Here is a 19,867-nt window from a genome sequence, read left to right as displayed (position 1 = left end):
GACCTATAGCTCTTAGCATGTCATTCCGATCCTTTCTTAGAGGATCTTCCATATCTTGCCCCTTCCTAGGCAGTTCCATGATGGCTTTATCTAGGAGCTTCTACCCCTCGTCAAAAGCAAACTTATCCTTAGCATTTAGGTCCTCGGGACTGTCCCTTTTAAGAAATGGTTTTCCCCTTACAACTAGGGCTTCTAACATCCTTGTGATACTTAAAATTTTGGCATGATGCCCCACCACATGGGATGTTTCAGCCATAACTACACTCCACTGTGTGTCAATTTTTTCCCATGGCACTATGGCTTTAGCATAATCACTTGTTGATGTCATGACTGCCATAGCTTCCAACATACTTATTCCATGCCCTCTAGGTTGATGAATGGTTATACATGATTTCTCTTGTATAGAGACCACACCAAGGCAAACCTTGGCCCATACCATCGCATTAGAGGATGGGGTAACCACTAACTGGTTACTCTTCTCATCACCTAAATTATCTTCTGTAGAGGACTCATGCTCTACATAACTAACTAAGTCCATCAGTAAGTTTTATATAGGGAAAGCCAAGGGTTTCCATCCTTGAACAAACCCCATTTTATGGTTAGCTTAGCATACTCCTAATGGAAATTATAAACTTTGGTCCTTTCACAACCTAGACTCGGAGACCGCCACTTATAGGCAGCTCCCGACAGATGCACCATTGATGGGACCTAAAATGGGCCGGCACTGGCTAAGGCACTAGCCAGACCTCATGCTCTCAACAGACAACCCCACCAGACGGCCTCGCAGACCAGGAGCGTTTGTCAAGGGATACACTATCCTAAACACTAATCACTGCGCGTTTATAGTCTGTAGTCCAAGGAATGTTATCTTTCCCATCTCCTTAGAGGGAGACAATGAGAGAAGACACCCAACCTTACACTCGTGCTGTTCTTCCCTTTATTTAACTTAATGTCATCCTATATGAATAATGCAGCAAATACATCAGATTTTATATTATATTTCAGCACTCAAACTTCCCTCTTCCCCTACAGTTTAAGGTTTTGCCGTGTTGCATAGGTAGAGTGATTTCATGTATATTTCACACGAAATAAGCAGTAAATACTCACAAAAACATATAAATGGGGATAACTTGAGGCAAACCCTCATGCTTTATCCTCATTATACACTCACAAACATATCCATAATTTTCCTCATCTGTTTTCCATTTTTTTTCCTTTTAAATAACATTTTTTCTCATTTTTTCCTATTTATTATCAATAAAAATGAAAGAAAATTAGCATTATTTTAGAGTTGTGGCTCTTGAGTCCTTAAACAGCAACCATCTAGATTTTATTGGTGTTTTGGAAAAGCATTAAAAAATGAGATTTTTAAATCCTCCATTAAAACGGGCAAGCTTGCAACCATCTTGTTCCTCTCTCTGCCTTAATCAAGAATCTCCCTCTCTCTCTCCAAACAGGTTTGAATCGGAGAGGCAACGAGCAAAAATGAGGAGGCGCATTGATGCTTCCCTCTGTTGATAGTTTTTGCATTAGTTTCAAGGCTTTTATTAAGCTTAAGGTTTGAAACATTAAAATAACCGGTTCATCTTTTTGTGTTCACACTGTCCCGCAAGTGGATTTTCACTTTTGAAGGCCCAAACGAACTCCGATTTGCAATCCAATTGGACAAGTGGCTTCGTGGCGTCGAACTCCATCAACTTGGCCTCTCCCATGCACTTTATGACTTCCCAATCTGGTAGAGCTTGAAGAAGCAATAAAGTACACACAGAGTGAGGGAAGCAAGGGTGAGCTAAAGTTATGTGACGGGAAAAAAGTACATCATCAAAAAGATACACCTCAATCATAAGCACTCAACCCTAGATTAGGGATTTGTGCATAATAGGCACTAGTGCTAAGCACTGTGCTTGCTAAGCATAAAAAGCCTAGAACTAGCCTAATAATACTGCCCCTAGCCTCTTGATGAGGTCACATGGGCTATTATTAGCCTGGGGAAAAAAACCTCCCTTAGGGGGAGTAAAAAGTGCCCCGAGCCACCTACAACCACCAATACTCCTATAGGGATACACATATATAGTGGAGAGTGCACTAACAAACCCCCCTGGAGTGATGTGTGGTGTATGTACACATGTTACAGGGTATGTAGCTTAATCACCAGGTAATGGGATTAAGTTTAAGAGCTGTCGAAAAGCCTCAAACTTATCACGTGGTAGTGCCTTGGTGAAAATATCAGCTACATTATCGTGTGTAGACACGTGAGACAAGCATATCTCTCCTGCTGCGAGTCTCTCTCTGACATAATGGTAATGTACCTCTATGTGCTTCGTGCGAGCATGAAACACAGGGTTCTTGGCTACAGCCAAAGCACTCATACTGTCAGTGAGAATGGATGTAGAAGCATGCTGCTCCAATCCAAGATCTGCATAAAGCCTCCTGAGCCAAACACACTCAACTGTGGCTGTGAAAGCAGCCCTGTACTCTGCCTCACAACTGCTAGTGGCCACCGTAGGTTGCTTCTTACTGAGCCATGAAATGCATGCATCACCCAAAAAGAAACAATAACCGGAAGTGGACACCCTTGTGTCATAATCTCCTGCCCAGTCTGAATCACTGTAGCCCTGCAAGCATGAAGCATCCCCCCTGGGGTAAAACAATCCAAGATGCATAGTACCCTGGAGATATCTAAATATTCTCTTCACAGCCTGCCAATGTTTTGTGCCTGGACAGTGCATAAATCTGCTCAATACGGATACCCCATACTGTATGTCTGGCCGAGTGTTGCATAAATACAGTAATGATCCAACAGCCTGCTTATAAACAGTGGCATCAAAAAGTTCTCCTGCATCCTCAAGACTCAACTTTACACCTGATTCCACGGGAGTGGCAACCGGTTTGCAATCCTGAAAGGAAAACTTCTGTAGCAATTTCTGAATATACATAGATTGCTGCAAATATATGCCCCCTGATGTCTGCATAAACTGTATACCCAAATAGTAATACAACGGACCAAGATCTGACATTTCAAAGCGGTGCTGTAATTCAGCTTTAAAAGCTGCAATATGCACTTTCTGTGGCCCCGTGAGCAGCATGTCATCAACATATAGAACTAAAATCAGAAACATATCCTCTGCACTCTTGACATATAGAGTGCTCTCAGCTGAACTCTTCAGAAAGCCTTGGGAAGCCAAGTAAGAATCAATCTTCTCATACCATGCTCTAGGGGACTGTTTCAACCCATATAGAGCCTTCTGCAATCTGCAAACTTTGGCTTCCTGCCCCCTAACTCTAAAGCCAGTGGGCTGCTGTACATAAACTTCCTCATGGATATCACCATTCAGGAAAGCTGTAGTAATGTCCAACTGATGGATAGTCCATCCAAACTGACCAGCCAAGGCAATCATGCATCTGACTGTGGTCATGCGAGACGTGGGTGCAAATGTCTCATCATAATCTATGCCCTTCTCCTGAGCATACCCTTTTGCAACCAAACGGGCTTTGTAGCGTGACACTGTGCCATCTGCATTCCGTTTGATTTTATACACCCACTTAACCCCTATGGCCTTCTTACCTAGAGGCAAGTCTGTCAGATACCATGTCTCATTCTTCATGATGCTATCATATTCTGATTGCATGGCCTGCATCCAATTTGGGTCTTCTGCTGCCTCCTCAAAAGAGACAGGCTCATCCACCTGAGTGGGTTCATCCTCACTGTATGTGCCCTCACATGCATGATAATCAATACTCATCCCATGAGCACGGCGGGATCTTGTCCTGGTAGGCAAAGGAACATCAATGTGGCTGTCCCGCAATGTATCTAGCAACCACCTAGGCACCCGTCTGGACACTTCAGGGACTGCCATGTGCTCGGATGATGGCTGTGGCAAATCAGCCTGTGACTGTACTAAATCATGAGCTGCACCAGTAGGATCAATAACATTTGTTGCTGGCTGTATACCAGCTGTACCGAGCTGATTTTGGGGCTAAATTGCATCTGCTACAGGCCCCACAATGTCAACAACCCGTGGTAAATTTGTGGCTGCACTTCTTCCCTCCTGGGGCAGGAGCAATTCGAAGACATCATGACTGTAAATTTCTGGTTGCCTACGAAGCGTAGACCAATCAAAATTCTGCTCCTCTGCAAATGTAACATCTCTGCTGGTTAGAATCTTCTGTGTACCAGGATGGTACAGCCGATAGCCCTTGCTTTCACTGCTATAACCAACAAAAATGCATCTTACAACCTTGTCATCCAACTTACCCCTCTGATGCTGTGGCACTAAGGCATAACTCAAGCATCCAAAAACCTTGAAGCCTTTGACAGAAGGCTTCCTGCCGGTCCACCTCTCATACTTCTGCAAAGCTTTCTTTGGGCACCTATTCAGCACATAATTGCTGCACTGCAGTGCTTCCATCCAAAATTTGTTAGGGAGGCCCTTCCCCTTAAGCATGCATTTGGCCATTTCCATCACAGTACGGTTGAACCTTTCAGCTTTACCATTCTGCTGGGGTGTGTATGGCACAGTGCACTGATGGGCAATACCCTTGCTTGCCAAGAAAGCATGAAAAGTATGAGACATGTATTCCCCCCCTCGATCGGTACGAAGGGTGGCAACCTTTTCCTGTGTCTGATTCTCCTGCAACAAAATAAAGTCTTTGAATCGTGCTTCCACCTCCGATTTATGCCTCAGTCCATAAACCCAAGAGTAGCATGTAAAATCATCAATGAATGTAACGAAGTATGCACAGCCACCTATGGACTTGGTCCTCATAGGACCGCAAACATCTGAATGAACGAGCTGCAATTTCCTGGCAGCCCCATATGTGGACAACTTAGGCACTGGGGTCCTGTGCATTTTGCCCAATATGCATCCCTCGCACACATGACGAGAGGGTAACTGTATGGGTGGCATGTCCTCCACCATAGAATGTGCCTGCAATCTCTGTAAACCCCTGAAGTGTAGATGGCCCATCCTGGCATGCCACAGCTCAGCAATGGCCAACTGATCACTAGTAATCACAGCACAAGCATCATGTACTCCAGCCCTGTAGTGATCCAATCTATACAACCCACGACATAAAGTACCTGTTGCAACAATGCAACCCTCATCAGAAAGGTCATGCACTGTGCATTTCCTTCCAGAAAATGTCACCTCAAGTCCTCCCATGGCAATAGCAGGGACGGAAAGGAGATTCTTCTGGATTCCTGGAACATAAAGTACATCTGTGAGTGTAAAAGATCCACCTTGTGTGGCTGTAAGTACAATCTTGCCAACTCCTTGTATAGCATAAGCGGAGTTATTGGCACATGTAACTGTACCTCTCTCGGAGGTAGCATCAAAAACTGAAAATAAATTCCTCTGTGAGGTAATGTGCTTACTAGCACCTGAGTCAAAATACCAATCCTCCTGAGAGGTCACAGAGAGGCATGATTCATCTGTAGTGTGCATAGAAGGGTTGTACGAGCATGATACTGTACAAGCCCACTCATCATCAAAGTCCTCGTCTCCATGCGAGACAATGGACAGATTGGCTGTATCCTTCTTCTCTGCACTAGATGCATCTGCCTGTGCTACATTTGCTTCCTTCTTTGTGCCCTTTTCCTTCTCTTTTGCAATTCTTTTCCGGCATTCACCAATATAGTGACCCGGTTTCCTGCAATAATGACATTTCCCCTTTTTCTTGGGCTGATTTTCATCTTTTTCCCCACTGACAGTTGGCTGGTTGGCTGCTGTTTTTGGTTTATATGCAGCCCCAGACACAGCTTTACCCTTGCCCTTTTGACTTGCCATGAAGGCCTGATCACCCTGCTGAAGTATGCTCCTGTTTTCTCTTGACTGTTCCTCCTGCAATAGTATCTGCACTAGGTTGTCAAAGCAAAAGGAATCAGGATTCCCTTGCATGATTAACCTCAATGTAGAAGCAAGAGCCTGATAAGACTCAGGAATACCATTCAACATTACAGTGACCATAGACCCATCTGTCATGTCTTCCCCTAAGGAAATCAACTGCTCACGCAAGTCCTTAAGCTTGGTAATGAAGCTATCCATAGTCTCTCCTTCATGCATCACTAAATGATCAAGCTGCCTTTTAAGATAGGCTACCCTGGCTTCATTGCGTACCTGATAAAGGTTAGCCAGGGTGTCCCATGCCTCCTTAGCGGACTTACAAGATCGTATGTGAGGTATAAGCGCAACTTTGACCGACAATGCTATCATAGCATGTGCTTTAGCATCCCTCTCATCCCACTTCTGCTGTGCATCTGTGGTGGGAGCTGGGGGTGGAGCTGGAATACCTCTTCTGCCAGTGGTACTAGTGGAGTCCTCATCCATGTCTGAGGTCACACGAGAGCCAGGACGAGGTTCTGAACCCTCCACAATCTTGCTAAACCCGTGTGCCACTAGTATGTGGTTCATCATATATGACCACAGTGGGTAGTTGGAGCTCCCATCAAGCTTGTTCTCAACAGAGAGCAAATCCAACACACCATCCTTGCCCATTGCGTAGGGTGTATTGCACAAGAATCACCTGAAAGAAAAATAAAAGGAAAATCCCAAAACAAAATATCTCTTCCGAGATTTAGACACAATCACTTGCTTTACTCTGTCCCACTGCATAAGGGCAATGTCAATGCATACAAATCTGTCCCAAAACTGTAATCCCTTCTCAGTGTTCAAATTGAGAGCATAGCATCCACACACACTATCACACAGTGTTCCTGTTCTACTGCACCACAATAAAGCATAAAATCCCCCAATTTCTCACTCAATTCCTGAGTGGATAGGCACAATCTTGTTGTACCAAGTGTAAACAAGGCATACACACAAGAAATGTCGAAAAGCCCCTTGATTGGAAGGGTAAATCTGATCACAATTGTTGCGTACATGCTGCCCAATGCATAAAATCAGCTACAGCAACACCCTGGTGGCAAAAGCCCCAATTTTTCACACTTGTATCGGTCCTCGAGAGAACCCACAAGTCACGGGAGAGCTGGTAACAGCAAATACAGTCGTTTTCACAAACCCACAGGTTGTTAATCACTGCTGCGCTGCAAATACAAGCTGGAACAGATCAAAATTGAACTGTTTATTGCTTCTGGAAGCTGTTTTCAGCAGTGCGCTCAATCGGAAGTGATACTGGGTTGATTTAATGACTGAATCAAGTGTCGACACAGCATGTACAGGTCTGTACAGCCCTGTTAATGAGGCGCGATGTGGCGAAACAGCTCCTGGAGCTATTTTCCCTGTCGATTTGACCTGAACAGGCTGAGAATGACCTCGAAACTGTTCTAAAACTGTGCGCGCCTGAGCTTATCAGCTTGTAGGCTATCTTGAGCATGTGTATGAGGCTGTAGAAGCTTTCAAAGACCCTCGACAGGGGGCGACTGCAGGTCTAGAACTGAGCGCGACCACACGTGTGAGAGTCTGGTGCTGATTCCCGCGACCAAATCGAAGGTACAACCTCCCATATGCTGAAAAGAGTGGCGGCGGCCTGTTTTGCAGCAGTTCCTGTCAATTCCAGAATGTCTTGAGTCGATATGAAGCTCACGAGCTAAGGGTACGCGATGGGATGCTCACGGGAGTGATGGGATGGCTCTGATACCAAATGAAGAAGCAAGAAAGTACACACAGAGTGAGGGAAGCAAGGGTGAGCTAAAGTTACGTGACGGGAAAAAAGTACATCATCAAAAAGATACACCTCAATCATAAGCACTCAACCCTAGATTAGGGATTTGTGCATAATAGGCACTAGTGCTAAGCACTGTGCTTGCTAAGCATAAAAAGCCTAGAACTAGCCTAATAATACTGCCCCTAGCCTCCTGATGAGGTCACATGGGCTATTATTAGCCTGGGGAAAAAAAACCTCCCTTAGGGGGAGTAAAAAGTGCCCCGAGCCACCTACAACCACCAATACTCCTATAGGGATACACATATATAGTGGAGAGTGCACTAACAGAGCTGCTTTATAACGCCAAACCTTGCAGGGATTAAATGGAGGGTCAAACGACCTCCGATTGACGAACCAAGACTTGTGTTGGATTCCTGATGTCGAAATGCATCTAAGAAAACTCTAGCTCAGCCATCTGCCACTATTTAATTTTTCATGAAAATTGGCTCTTTAATACCTCTCTGGCACTTTCCGGATCCAAAACGAATTCAACGCTTCAAGAACGAGTCCTAAAGTCTAGCTCTCAGAATCCTACAGACTTGCTCACGAAAAGCCTCACTACAAAGTGCTTTGCCTTTCTTAGGAGATTGATGGGCGGCATTGGATGAGATGACATCTTTTTCCTCATCATGTTATACATGTGTACATGTTGTATTTTCTTTTCTTTTTCTCTCTCACTGGGGCTGATTCGCCTTTAAGTGGGAGGTTGTTGGGGATAAAGGCGTCTCCGCCTAGCCGCCCGTGTATTACTACACTGACATTAACCGCCACTGCACACTGTAGGTGGCGGGCGCCCGTCACAATCATGTTGAGAATCAGCAATCACACTCAAACAGCCTCTTTGTATGGAGTCTCAGGGTCAAGGACATGCAGGCTAACTTATCCCATATGCACAATGGTGCCTACTGCAGTTTCCTACTTTCCTATAAAGCATTGTACTTGCTTCCTTTCTTAATGCAATGATAGTACTCTTTTCATTTCAGTAAAGTGTCAGTCATTGTCCACATACACAAGATTGTGTTTATGAGTCCAAGTCTCAATCTTGGAACCTAATTCACTTGTGTAACAAACAGTGTCCATTCCATCATGAGTCTACACTTCTCCTTCCATCCTCCATAGCTTCCGGTTATGTCATGCTCTAGATCCCACATTTCTATCATGGTATCAGAGCCCAGTTGGGCATGGCATTGCTTCTCCAGCCTCTCTTGATTCTTTTGAACCTCCATCCAGCTCAGTGTCAGTGTATGACTTCTTTTCTCAACTCTACTCTCACTGAAGCTTCCATGGCAGCCATAGCCAGCAGCACCCTGTCAGATTGAACTACTTATATCTCACTCCACAGGTCAAATCTCTTGGAGCTTCCTTCTGGAAAAGTATTCCCCAACTCATAAAGCTTCCCTGTATCACATCAATCCAGGACATTGGACCATCTGGAGCTCAGCATTGTGAAAATCCCCAATCTCTGTTCTGTGTTTGCCATAGCTAGACATGACCTACCTTGCTTGGAGCTTCCATAACTCTTCAACCAGGCAGAATTTCAACACGATTTCTTCTGGAGAAATGTTCCTTGGCTCAGGGCGCAGCTTCCTGTCACTTTAAACACCAACATTGATGATCTACAGCTCCAGCATTGCTCAAATTCGACCTCGCTGTCCAGATCTGCGCCGATTCTGTTCGCGGCACCTGCGCGCTGCATACTGACCACGATGTTGATGATCATGATGGGGCTTTGGTAGCCCATGACATAAGCTTCCTAGATATGTAAAAATTTGAAAATGATCCACTGTAGCTCCTGCAATCAGCAAAAAACCAGGCCCCTGTCTCAGAAACCCTAATTCCACCATAGCCAAAAGCTTCAAAATCTTGACATTTTTCACTGTTTCTCTCACTGAAGTTATCAATAGTGATTTTAATCACTGAGCAATACTCTCTGAAGTTCGTTAAAGTACTGTCACTCAGATCTGAAGGCATCAGCATCAAATCAAGAAGGGGAAGATCACTTGGAGTAAAAGACTTTTGCAGATTTGGTATTCATTGACACTAAGTTAGTGCTTTTTAGCACTTGTGTCTCTCAATCAATTCTTCTGTTGCTCAAATCTAATAAAGTCTGAAGTTGATTTGCTACTGTTCCGTAAATCTAACATGGGCAAAGACTCGCCAAATGCTCGATTCAAAGGAGTCGGATTCCACACTTGGCAAACCCGCATCAAGCTCATCCTGATGAAGAAGGGTCTCTGGGCCATCACAAATGGCAAAGAGAAGAAACCGCGGGACGCGGACCTTGCAACTACTTGGCAAAAGAACGATGACAGAGCCCAGGCCATTATCAAATTGGAGCTAGACGACAGTTATATCCATCATGTGGATAACTGTGAGACCTCACAGGATACATGGAAAAGACTTGACACCCTGTTCGGTGCACAATCTAAATCATCAAAGTATGGTCTCCTGATTGAATTCTTCAGGCTTGAAATGAAGTCCAGCACATCACTTGCCACACATCTCAATTACATGGAAGGACTCCTAACCCAACTTGCAGGAATAAACATTAAAATGGATGAAGATGTTTGCATCGGTGTTCTACTTAAGAGCTTGCCTCTTGAATATAATAACGTATCAACAACTTTAATCAACATGCCAAATCCTGAACTTGTTGATATCCAGGCATCACTGTTAGAAGAAGAAAAGAAGCTAAAAACTAAAGAAGAACCAAGTACCTCTAGAGATGAGCATGCATTATATGTTGGCAACAGGTACAAAGGCAAGAAAGATCAGCTCTTTTGAGACTTCTGCAAAAGGACCGGACACACCGAGAAGTTCTGCCACGCAAGAAAGAGATCCCAAAATGCCTATCTAGTCGCAGTCAAAGAAGAAGAAGAAAATGAAGCAAAGGAATAAGAAGATGAAGATCACCAGGATCGGAAGGACAAGACTCATCAGTCCTTGTACTCTCATAATTCTGATAGACTATTTTAATAACCTTGTATTTTTCCTTGCCCTAATGCTTCCTGCCATAAGCTATGTAAACTCCTTATGTAACTTGGCATTACAGTCCCTGTACACTTTGTGAGGCCCCTGTTACAGCCTCTGGATGTCCACCATGTTTATGGTACCCACACTTAGCTTTTTCTGCGACAGCCTCTGGTGTTTTGCCATGTCTGTGGTATGCCCACACTTTGCAGGTGGTTCTCATTACAGCCTCTACACATTTTGTGCCTTTACTAGTTGTGATTGAGGAGGGGTGTTGAGAATCAGCAATCACACTCAAACAGCCTCTTTGTATGGAGTCTCAGGGTCAAGGACATGCAGGCTAACTTATCCCATATGCACAATGGTGCCTACTGCAGTTTCCTACTTTCCTATAAAGCATTGTACTTGCTTCCTTTCTTAATGCAATGATAGTACTCTTTTCATTTCAGTAAAGTGTCAATGTCATTGTCCACATACACAAGATTGTGTTTATGAGTCCAAGTCTCAATCTTGGAACCTAATTCACTTGTGTAACAAACAGTGTCCATTCCATCATGAGTCTACACTTCTCCTTCCATCCTCCATAGCTTCCGGTTATGTCATGCTCTAGATCCCGCATTTCTATCAAATCATGTATTCTTTATTCTTTCAATGATAGTTTGAATAAAGGAAGGCCCAGCCACACATTGTGGTTGTTGGAGTTCCCACTTTTTGAGTCTCTCTCTCTCTTGGCTCTTGCTCTCCATCCGCCATAGCTCTCACCGCCAAGCTTCTTCCTCCTGGGTTCTACTTCCCTTTCAAGACCATCAAAATAAATATAGAAAAATAATATCTTTGTCTCTGTTCAAGAAATAGTCCCCATTGTCGGAGCGTTTGGGGTTAAAAATCTACCACGGGGGTAAGAGACAGTAGGGTGAAGGGATATTTAGGGAGAGAAATTGATGAAAGAGAAGGGGTTAGAAGAAATAGAAGATGTAGAAGAATACTCATAGAGGTGAAGCCTATCAATTTGTTTCTACATCCTCAGAAGATAAATCCCTTGTAGACCAAAAATGTGCATCAAACAGTAGCTTCTTCTTTGTTGCTCAAACCAGCGATTTGATGCTTCCGTTGTCTGTGAAAGGGGGGGTAAAATACAATGATATCTAGTCAAAATTCTCCCAGATCACTCCTTCTTCTTCTCCTAGTTCAAAGTGATGTTTGTTGCATGTAAACTATGATCGCGCGTCATGCAATTTTGCCATCCTTCTTTTTGCATAAAATCCCCCAAAAATGACTAAAAGTCACTTGCTTTTTTTTTACATGTCATCCTATTCTAGAAGTTGTCTACAACTTTTGGATATTTACAAGAAATAATATCCAAAATATCAAAAATAGGCTAAACTTATCCAAAAATCTAGTATTTTTGAACCATCCACACTACGGACATTGACACTAATGACTAATATGGCATTGACTCTCTAGATCAATAAGAAAGTCGAAGGATGATGCACTCTAGAGTTTTTCACACTATGTCCGCGTAGCAGCACGACATCCATCCCCTCTTAACCTGCACATCCTCCGACATTTGCCAAAGTCTTATGGATTTGCAGTGTCAGAAGAAGTATCCTCTACCATGTCAGTGTCTTCATCTTCTACCTCTTCTTCTTCAATATTTCATGTTTCTCAGTATCCAACTCCTTCAACTCATATGCTAAAGACCCTACGTTTAAAGAGCTTGACACATCCTTAGAGTTGTCCCATCCATCTCATTTAATGCATCGGTAGCATTATCAAAAATAAACCTTACCACGTATGGACTAAACCACCGCTTTGCCATCTTTCAACTGGCACTATGCTGATTTTCCAAGCTGTTGTTGTAAAGCAACACCCTTTCCCCTTCTTGTATAGCTCATGGTCGAAGTCTGTGTCGCTTGTCAAACCTCTTCTTGTTCTTGATCCTTGTAGTCTTCAACTTTTTCATGGTTTTCTCAATGTCTTCATGCCTTATTTCTAACTATCTAATGTGTAGGACGTGTAACTGTTCTCTATTCAAACCCTCTTCCCGTGGTAGAACACTCCAAGTAGCAATAGTCTCCTCAATAGGCATGATTGACATACATTAATTTAGTAGGCATATACCCTCTAACTGCACTATGAGTGGTCCTATCACCCCATAAAGTAAAGGGTAGCATTCTTGGCCACTCTTTTATCATGTCCTTGCATGACTTTGCTAATGCCTTAATGATAGACTGATGGCCCCTTTCACTTTTGCCATTTGCTTTAGAATTATAGGCTGAAGTTAAAGCCAACTTGATATACCCAATCATGAAAAGAAGTCAAGAGCCTGATTTGCATCCAATTCTCCTCTATTAGCAACCACTTCACCAACACAACTATACCTGCAAAATACTTTTTCCAATAAGAACCTGCAAACTGCTTGAGTAGTCCTTGTACTAAGAGCTCGACCTTCCACTTGATTTTTCAAGTCTTCTCGTGCAAGCACAAGATATCTCATATCCCATAAACCTATAGGCATGGTAACCAAATCAACTATCCATTTTGTAATGCATAGACAATGGATAGGTTAGTTGCAACCCATCTCTATGTTTTACCATGGAATACATCTGATAGTCACTACATGATTCCACATAATGCTCCACATCTTTATACATGTTCTACCACCAATACTTTATACATGTTCTACCACCAATACTTCTCTTTGATCTTGGTAAATGTGCCCCAAACTCCTCTATGTCTAGCCCATAAACTTTCATGAAACTCCTACATCACCTATTTTTGATAAGCCCTATCTCCCAATACATGTACTAGAGATCCTCTCTTTTTCTTTGCATGCTTCCATAAATATCCGTCATTCAAGTGCTAGCAATATGTAGCTCTTCTTCTAGTAAGGATGCAATCTTGGTAAGGGTGGCTCATGACATGGTCTTCCAATGATTGATTGCGAGTGGTGGCCAATACCCTAAAAGAGGTAGGAGCTACGTAGGTGGGATCATATTCAGATATTTTAATGGCACGTCGTTGCTCCGTATTGGTCATGATTTGGCAACCTTGTTGTTCCCACTGAAGTCGAAGAGTATACCATTTGCACAAGAAGGAGGAGTCATTGGCTGTGAGCTATTGCAACTGCGTAATTTCTTGGTCCGTGTAGTAAGGACTTTACTTTTGGCATAAGAGGTGATTAGGCATTGTTTGTAGGATTGCTCAATGGAGAGCTCGATGGCAATGAGTTCCTTGGTTGCCTAGGGAGTTTTAACGAATACGAATTTAGATTTCTCCCATGAACAGGGTAGCGCATGCACTTCCGTTGCTAGAGGCTCATCTAAAAGGCCTAAGTCTAGCTGATTGTAACTCTTAGCAATCATGGTAAACATGGCATCAAAAACCAGAAAGCATTTTCATTCCTTTCAAGGACATATGGCCCAAACGGGCATGCCAAAGAGATACATGTGGGATGGAACCCACTGACAAAACATGGTCAACAGAGGACCCATTAACTACAAGAAGATAGAGGCTGCCAGCTTTGGCACCTCTAGCAAGCACAAGTTTGCCATGGGTGATCTTCCAGGCAGAATCCCCAAATGAAACATGAAACCCAGCATCATCAAGCTGCCCTACAGACATAAGACCACATGTAAGCACAGGTACATGACGTACATCCTATAACAGAAAAGTACGGCTAGTGGAGAACTACAGCCGTACATCCCCAATGCCAACAATAGCAAGTGACATGTCATCACCCAAGCGAACTGAACCAGAGACAGTGCGGTAGGAGTGGAACCATTGCCTGATGTAGAGAGTGCTCTTCTGCAGGAAGAGATCAACCATAAGAACTTGGATGCCTCTCATGTGTCACATGCTTTGATTGTTAGAGGCAGAGATGATAATGGCAAGAATGACCGTGGTAGAGACTCGCAGAAGTCTAGGTCTAAGTCGCATGGTAAGTCACACAGCAAGTCTCGTGGGAGAAATGCTAATGTGACATGTCATCATTGCAGCAAAAAGGGTCATTTACGCCCATAGTGTCATGAGTTGCGCAATGAGAAGCGCAAAGAGAAGGGGAAAGGCAAAGAACATGAAAAGTCCTCTTATTGCAGCATTATGCCTGTGAAATCTAGTGTGAAAATCGAGGAGATAAATGCCATGCAGAGACTGATGACTCCGATGGGGAGTACATACTTGCAGCCAATTCTTATGATGCTACGTCGTTGACAGATGTTCACTCTATGTATGCGTAGTGCTGGCTTTTGGATTCTGGTGCTTCATTTCATGTTACACCATGCCGTTACAGCTTGGACTGCTTTTGAGGTTCTGGATTGGCCTCTTATTTGATAGGCTGAGCTACAACTGCTAATGGTGCTTCCGAGGTTTGAGGGGCACTAGTAGGCCCAAGTTGAGGTAGTATGTGAGTAACGACTTGCGGTTGTGGCCCATAGATTGTTTTAGATTCTATGGGTCTAGACTTTGGGGGCTCTATGGATGCAGTAGTCTGGGTCTCTTGTAGCGTGGGTGCCTGATCTATCTTGATGTTTTATGTGGTTAAGCTTGAGGGTGGCATTTGAGTAGGACCTTTGGCCATTTTGGTTTTAGGTACCCAGATCTAGGTGTTACCCTCATAGTAGCCTTGCACTTGCAATACGGACTTGGGGACCCATCGTGGATTGACCGTACATCGATGTCTATGGTTTTGTCTTGGCCTCCTAGGTTTCGAGTGTGGGTTCTTAGCCTTGCAGGGTTGGGGATGTGTGTTCCTAGTAGGTGGCGGGTTTTGATGTTTAGGCATCCATTGAATCCTTGGTTTGTAGGCCTCAGCTTTGGCTCTAGTGATTTGCTCATCTTGGGGTTTGGCGGCAATGGTGACAGGTCACAACCCCCCTCCTTATAGTGGGTTTATCTATCAGTGGCTTTGTAGACTTTGAAGGAGTCGCACAACCCTTGCTAAAAGTGGTGACTATACGCGCATTGCCTATGGTGAGGTGAATGCGTTGGGACTCATAGAGTTGACATTGCAATGAGCTTGCTTTTTAAACATGCGTCCTAACAGAGAGTCTGTACCTGCATATTTAGTGTTTGGAAACAAATAAAAGATCATTGGTATGCCCTCAGACTCGATAGAGATTGCTATTTTGCACTTTTCCAAGAGTGCATATGATCAGCCCCCAAGTGGGGTGAGTTTGGCATTAGTGGACTGTAACTGCAGTTTGCCAATTTGGGTTCAATGCTTGTGAGATAGGACATTAAAGTCAGCTCTCTCATTGATCAGTGCATTGAGGGTGGTCGTATGCTTGGTAGTGACAGTAATGCTTAGGTAAGTTGGTTCTATTGTTTCCTTGTCCTCATCTTCAATCTCTGTAATTGTGGCCACTTGTATGTTGACAGGGGACTCTAGCATTGGAGGCTCATGTAATGGCTGCGTGTGGGAGGGTAATACTTCTTGATGTGATAGCCATTGAAGAAGCCTATGCCCTCTCCTTCCAGGGTTTCGAATTCCACATTACTAGTTCTATTGATGGCACAGACCACCCTGAAAGGCCCTAGCCCTCTAAACTTCATCTTCTGTTTATGACCCTTGACAAAGTACAAGAGCACTAAGTCTCCTTGTTCAAAATCTCGCTGCTTGATATGCTTGTCAAACTAGCTTTTGTGTCTTTCCTTCTCATATATTAGCGTGTGGGTGGCTAGAAGTCGAGTTTCTGATAGGCATTCTAGCTCAACTAGGTGCTCTGTCCATGGCTCCTTTCCATCCCATCTCTCTCGATGAGAGATTCTCAGGCTATGAACAAAGAACTCTACAGGTAGAATTTCTTTAGTCCCATAGGTTAAGTTGAAGGGAGTCTATCCCATAGATGTTTTATAGGCTGTGCAGTAGGCCCACAAGGTTGCCATGAGTTTTTTATCCTAGTCGCTACTCGAAGCAAAGACTACCTTGGTCAAGACATTTACTAGTATCTTATTCGTAGACTCAGCCTGTCTATTAGTCTGGGGATAGTATGGTGAGGATTTCCGATGGATGATTAGAAAGGTGGATAGGAGATGAGCAATCACTTCATTGATGAAGTGTGTGCCTTGGTCACTGATGAGTTTGATGGGGCACCCAAATCTTGAGATTACCTATTCCCAAAGGAACTTGGCAGTGGCCCTAGCGTCATTCTTTCTTGTATCTCATGATTTTGCCCACTTCGTGAGGTAGTCTGTGTGGCAACAATGATGTATTTTGCTTGTGAGTATTGTGTTGCTAGACTGATTGGCCCAATGAAGTCGATTCCCCATTTCTCAAATGGTGGCCTTGTAATGATTAAACTCAACTCCATTTTGTCCTTGCAAACTGGTACCTTGGTCCTTTGGCACTCATCATCGTGCTTTACGAATCGTGCTGCATCTTGGAAAAGAGTAGGCCACCATAAGTGAGGCTCCAGCACCTTACGGGATGTTGTGTCTCCCCTAAAATGCCCTCCTACCGCCGTGTGCCTCTACCAGCACAGCATGCATTTCATGCTCGCACACACATCTGTATAGCAATCCATCTCGCCCTAGCCGATAGAGTTGGCGTGCTATCAATTGATATGGTTGGATTTTGAGAATGAGATGCCTAAGTTGGGCTTTTTCTATTGGTCATTCAGGGAGTCCGTGCTCAAGCACTTAGACTATATCATCTTCCCAATAAGGTATTAAATTGGCTCTAAATAAATCTTTTGCACTAGATAGGCTGAATAGGTGGGCATCAGGTAATACGTCTGCAACAATGCCTTGTCCAATGAGTTCTCCCGTGGGGATACGAGACATATAGTCAACCATATAATGCTGCTTTTCTTTACATACAACCACAGAGAAGTCGAATTCTAAAAGCAGAAGTAACCATCAAGCTATGCATCCTATAGCGCACAATTTATTAACAAGGTAAAGCAGGGCTTGATGGTCAACAAAGAAAGTAAAGGGTGTATAATGTCAAAACTTCTTTATAGCAAACACCATGGTCAAACCTTCTCTCTTTGTTGTCAAATAATTCATTTCTGTATTTGTGAGTTGTCTGCTAGCAAAGCTCACAGGATAATCTAAGTTCTGTTCACCAAGCTGGCACAACACTGCTCCCACAACGAACTTAGAAGCGTCAATGTGACCAGGAAAAGTGATTGTTTAGTCTAGGGCTCGTAGAATTGGCACAATGGTTAGAGCCTTTTTCAACTACTCATACTCGCATTGGCATTCCTTGGTCCACTCGAATATGATCATCAGCTTGTATAGAGGTCAAGCAATCAATGCATAGTTCAACACAAACAGCCGATAATACCCTATATGGCCTAGAAAGCACTGAACTTCCTTATAATCAGTTGGTATTAGAAGATCAATGATAACCTTGACTTTCGAGAAGTCGATGGCAATGCCATTCTTTGACACCATTGCTTGAGTATGCATTTGTACTTCACCCAAAACTAGCACTTTAAGGGGTTCAACGAGAGACAATATAATCAACACCGTTCAAAGACATCTCAGAGTTTGTCTATGTGCTCCTTCCAAGTGGAGTGAACACACAGATCATCGATGAAAACCTCTAACTGCTTCCTGAGCATATCCTTGAATATAGTATACATGAGCCTCTGGAAGGTAGCTACCGCATTAGTCAACCCAAAGGGCATGAATATATAGGCAAAGACTCCCCATTCAGTGGTAAAGGTGTCGTCAGGTTTGCACTTGCACTTGATTGTACCACAAGAAGCCATCCAAGAAATTGTAGGCCTCTTTACCAGCCAGTCTCTCAAGCATATACTCAATATACGGCAATGGATAATTATCTCTCTTCGTAGCATCGTTTACCTTTTTGTAGTTGACACACACTCTGATCTTTCCATTCTTCTTCAACACAATCACTATGGGTGAGACCCATTCCATGTGCTCAATCTCGTAAATGAATCCCGCTCTTAATAGCTTATCAATCTCTTCTTTTACTATGTAAGCATGCTTGGGATTCATTGGATACTATCGTTGTTTGACCGGTGTTGCATCAGGTGTCATGGGTATGTTGTGAGTAACTACACTCGGATCTATCCCTTTCATCGAGTGACCAAGTAAACACGTCTACATACTCTCACAAGAGAGCAATGAGACTTGCTTCCTCTTCCTCAGCCAAGTCATTGATCGTAAAGACAGGTCGGGGTGTCTCCCTTTCATTGGCCAAATTGACCTCGTTGACCTTGGTGGGTCCCTTCTATTGGCTCGCTTGCTTGCCCTAGGCTTTTGGCTCCCAGCAAGATCACTACCCTATCGCCTTTCTTGAACTTAGTGAATCTCCTTAGTAGGTCTTTTGGTGTTCTTTGCTCCTCTGCCTGCACATCCTTAGGTTGTTTCCTTCTTTCCTCCTTTAACCTTTGGTACCTGAGGTGGACGGGTAAGTCCCCTTTGGTGTGTCTAGTGTTAGGAGCTCAAGGTAATTCAGGATCACTATATGTGAGCTTACTTTTGATTCAAAATCAAACTCTCCGTCTTCGCTAGAAGAGGGAGTCTCTCCCAGTGGTGGTCATAGCTCCGATGGTGAATCCATCCTAAGCAATGGCGCGGCACTTGGTTGGGCTAGGCCTGCTTGCTCAAAGTCTATTGCACCTACATGCTCCAACTAGGTGCAATCGCAATCCATGCACATGACTCTTCTTTCGATTCTAAAGGCATTTTCCTTGTGTGGTTTGGATTCTACTCATATTTGCTCTATCATCCGTCCTTCAATGTCATATTCTATCGTGTCAATTTTCCCTTCACTCTCTCACTGAAGGAATAGTAGTCCTTATATTTGTTGTTAGAGCTATCTTTGTTCGATTGGTCATCATCTCCTAGGTCTTGACATGTCACATCCCTCTCGTCGGTGGCTAAAGCCCAATTGTGCATGAAGTTTAAGTCGTACACTTTTGTCCATTGCCACTTAGGTTTGTTTAAGAGATCTTCTAGTGGTTTAAGGTTTGCTGACCGTTTGCCAACTAACTTGTTGGTCAGGTATTCTAAGTTCTCATGGAGCTCTTGCATTTCGTTCGATACTTGGAATGACATCGGGTTGGATCCTCTCTACGCGCTCCTAGCCATCATGTGGATTACCATTGAGGGCTCTTCTCGAGTCTTACCAACTACTTCAACAACTTGCTCGTATTCCTCGTTGTCTAAGAATGGCAGGTCGATTGTAGTAAGGATATGCATCTAGTCTCACTCGTCCTCAAGGCAAGGGATATACTTAGTTAGTGGCCGGTAAGATTTT

Source organism: Lygodium microphyllum, chromosome 15 (genome assembly GCF_053477565.2).
Source record: "Lygodium microphyllum isolate KBCC chromosome 15, Lygodium_microphyllum_v1.1.10, whole genome shotgun sequence".
NCBI classification, from domain to species: Eukaryota; Viridiplantae; Streptophyta; class Polypodiopsida; order Schizaeales; family Lygodiaceae; genus Lygodium; species Lygodium microphyllum.
This window is presented reverse-complemented; position numbering follows the sequence as displayed.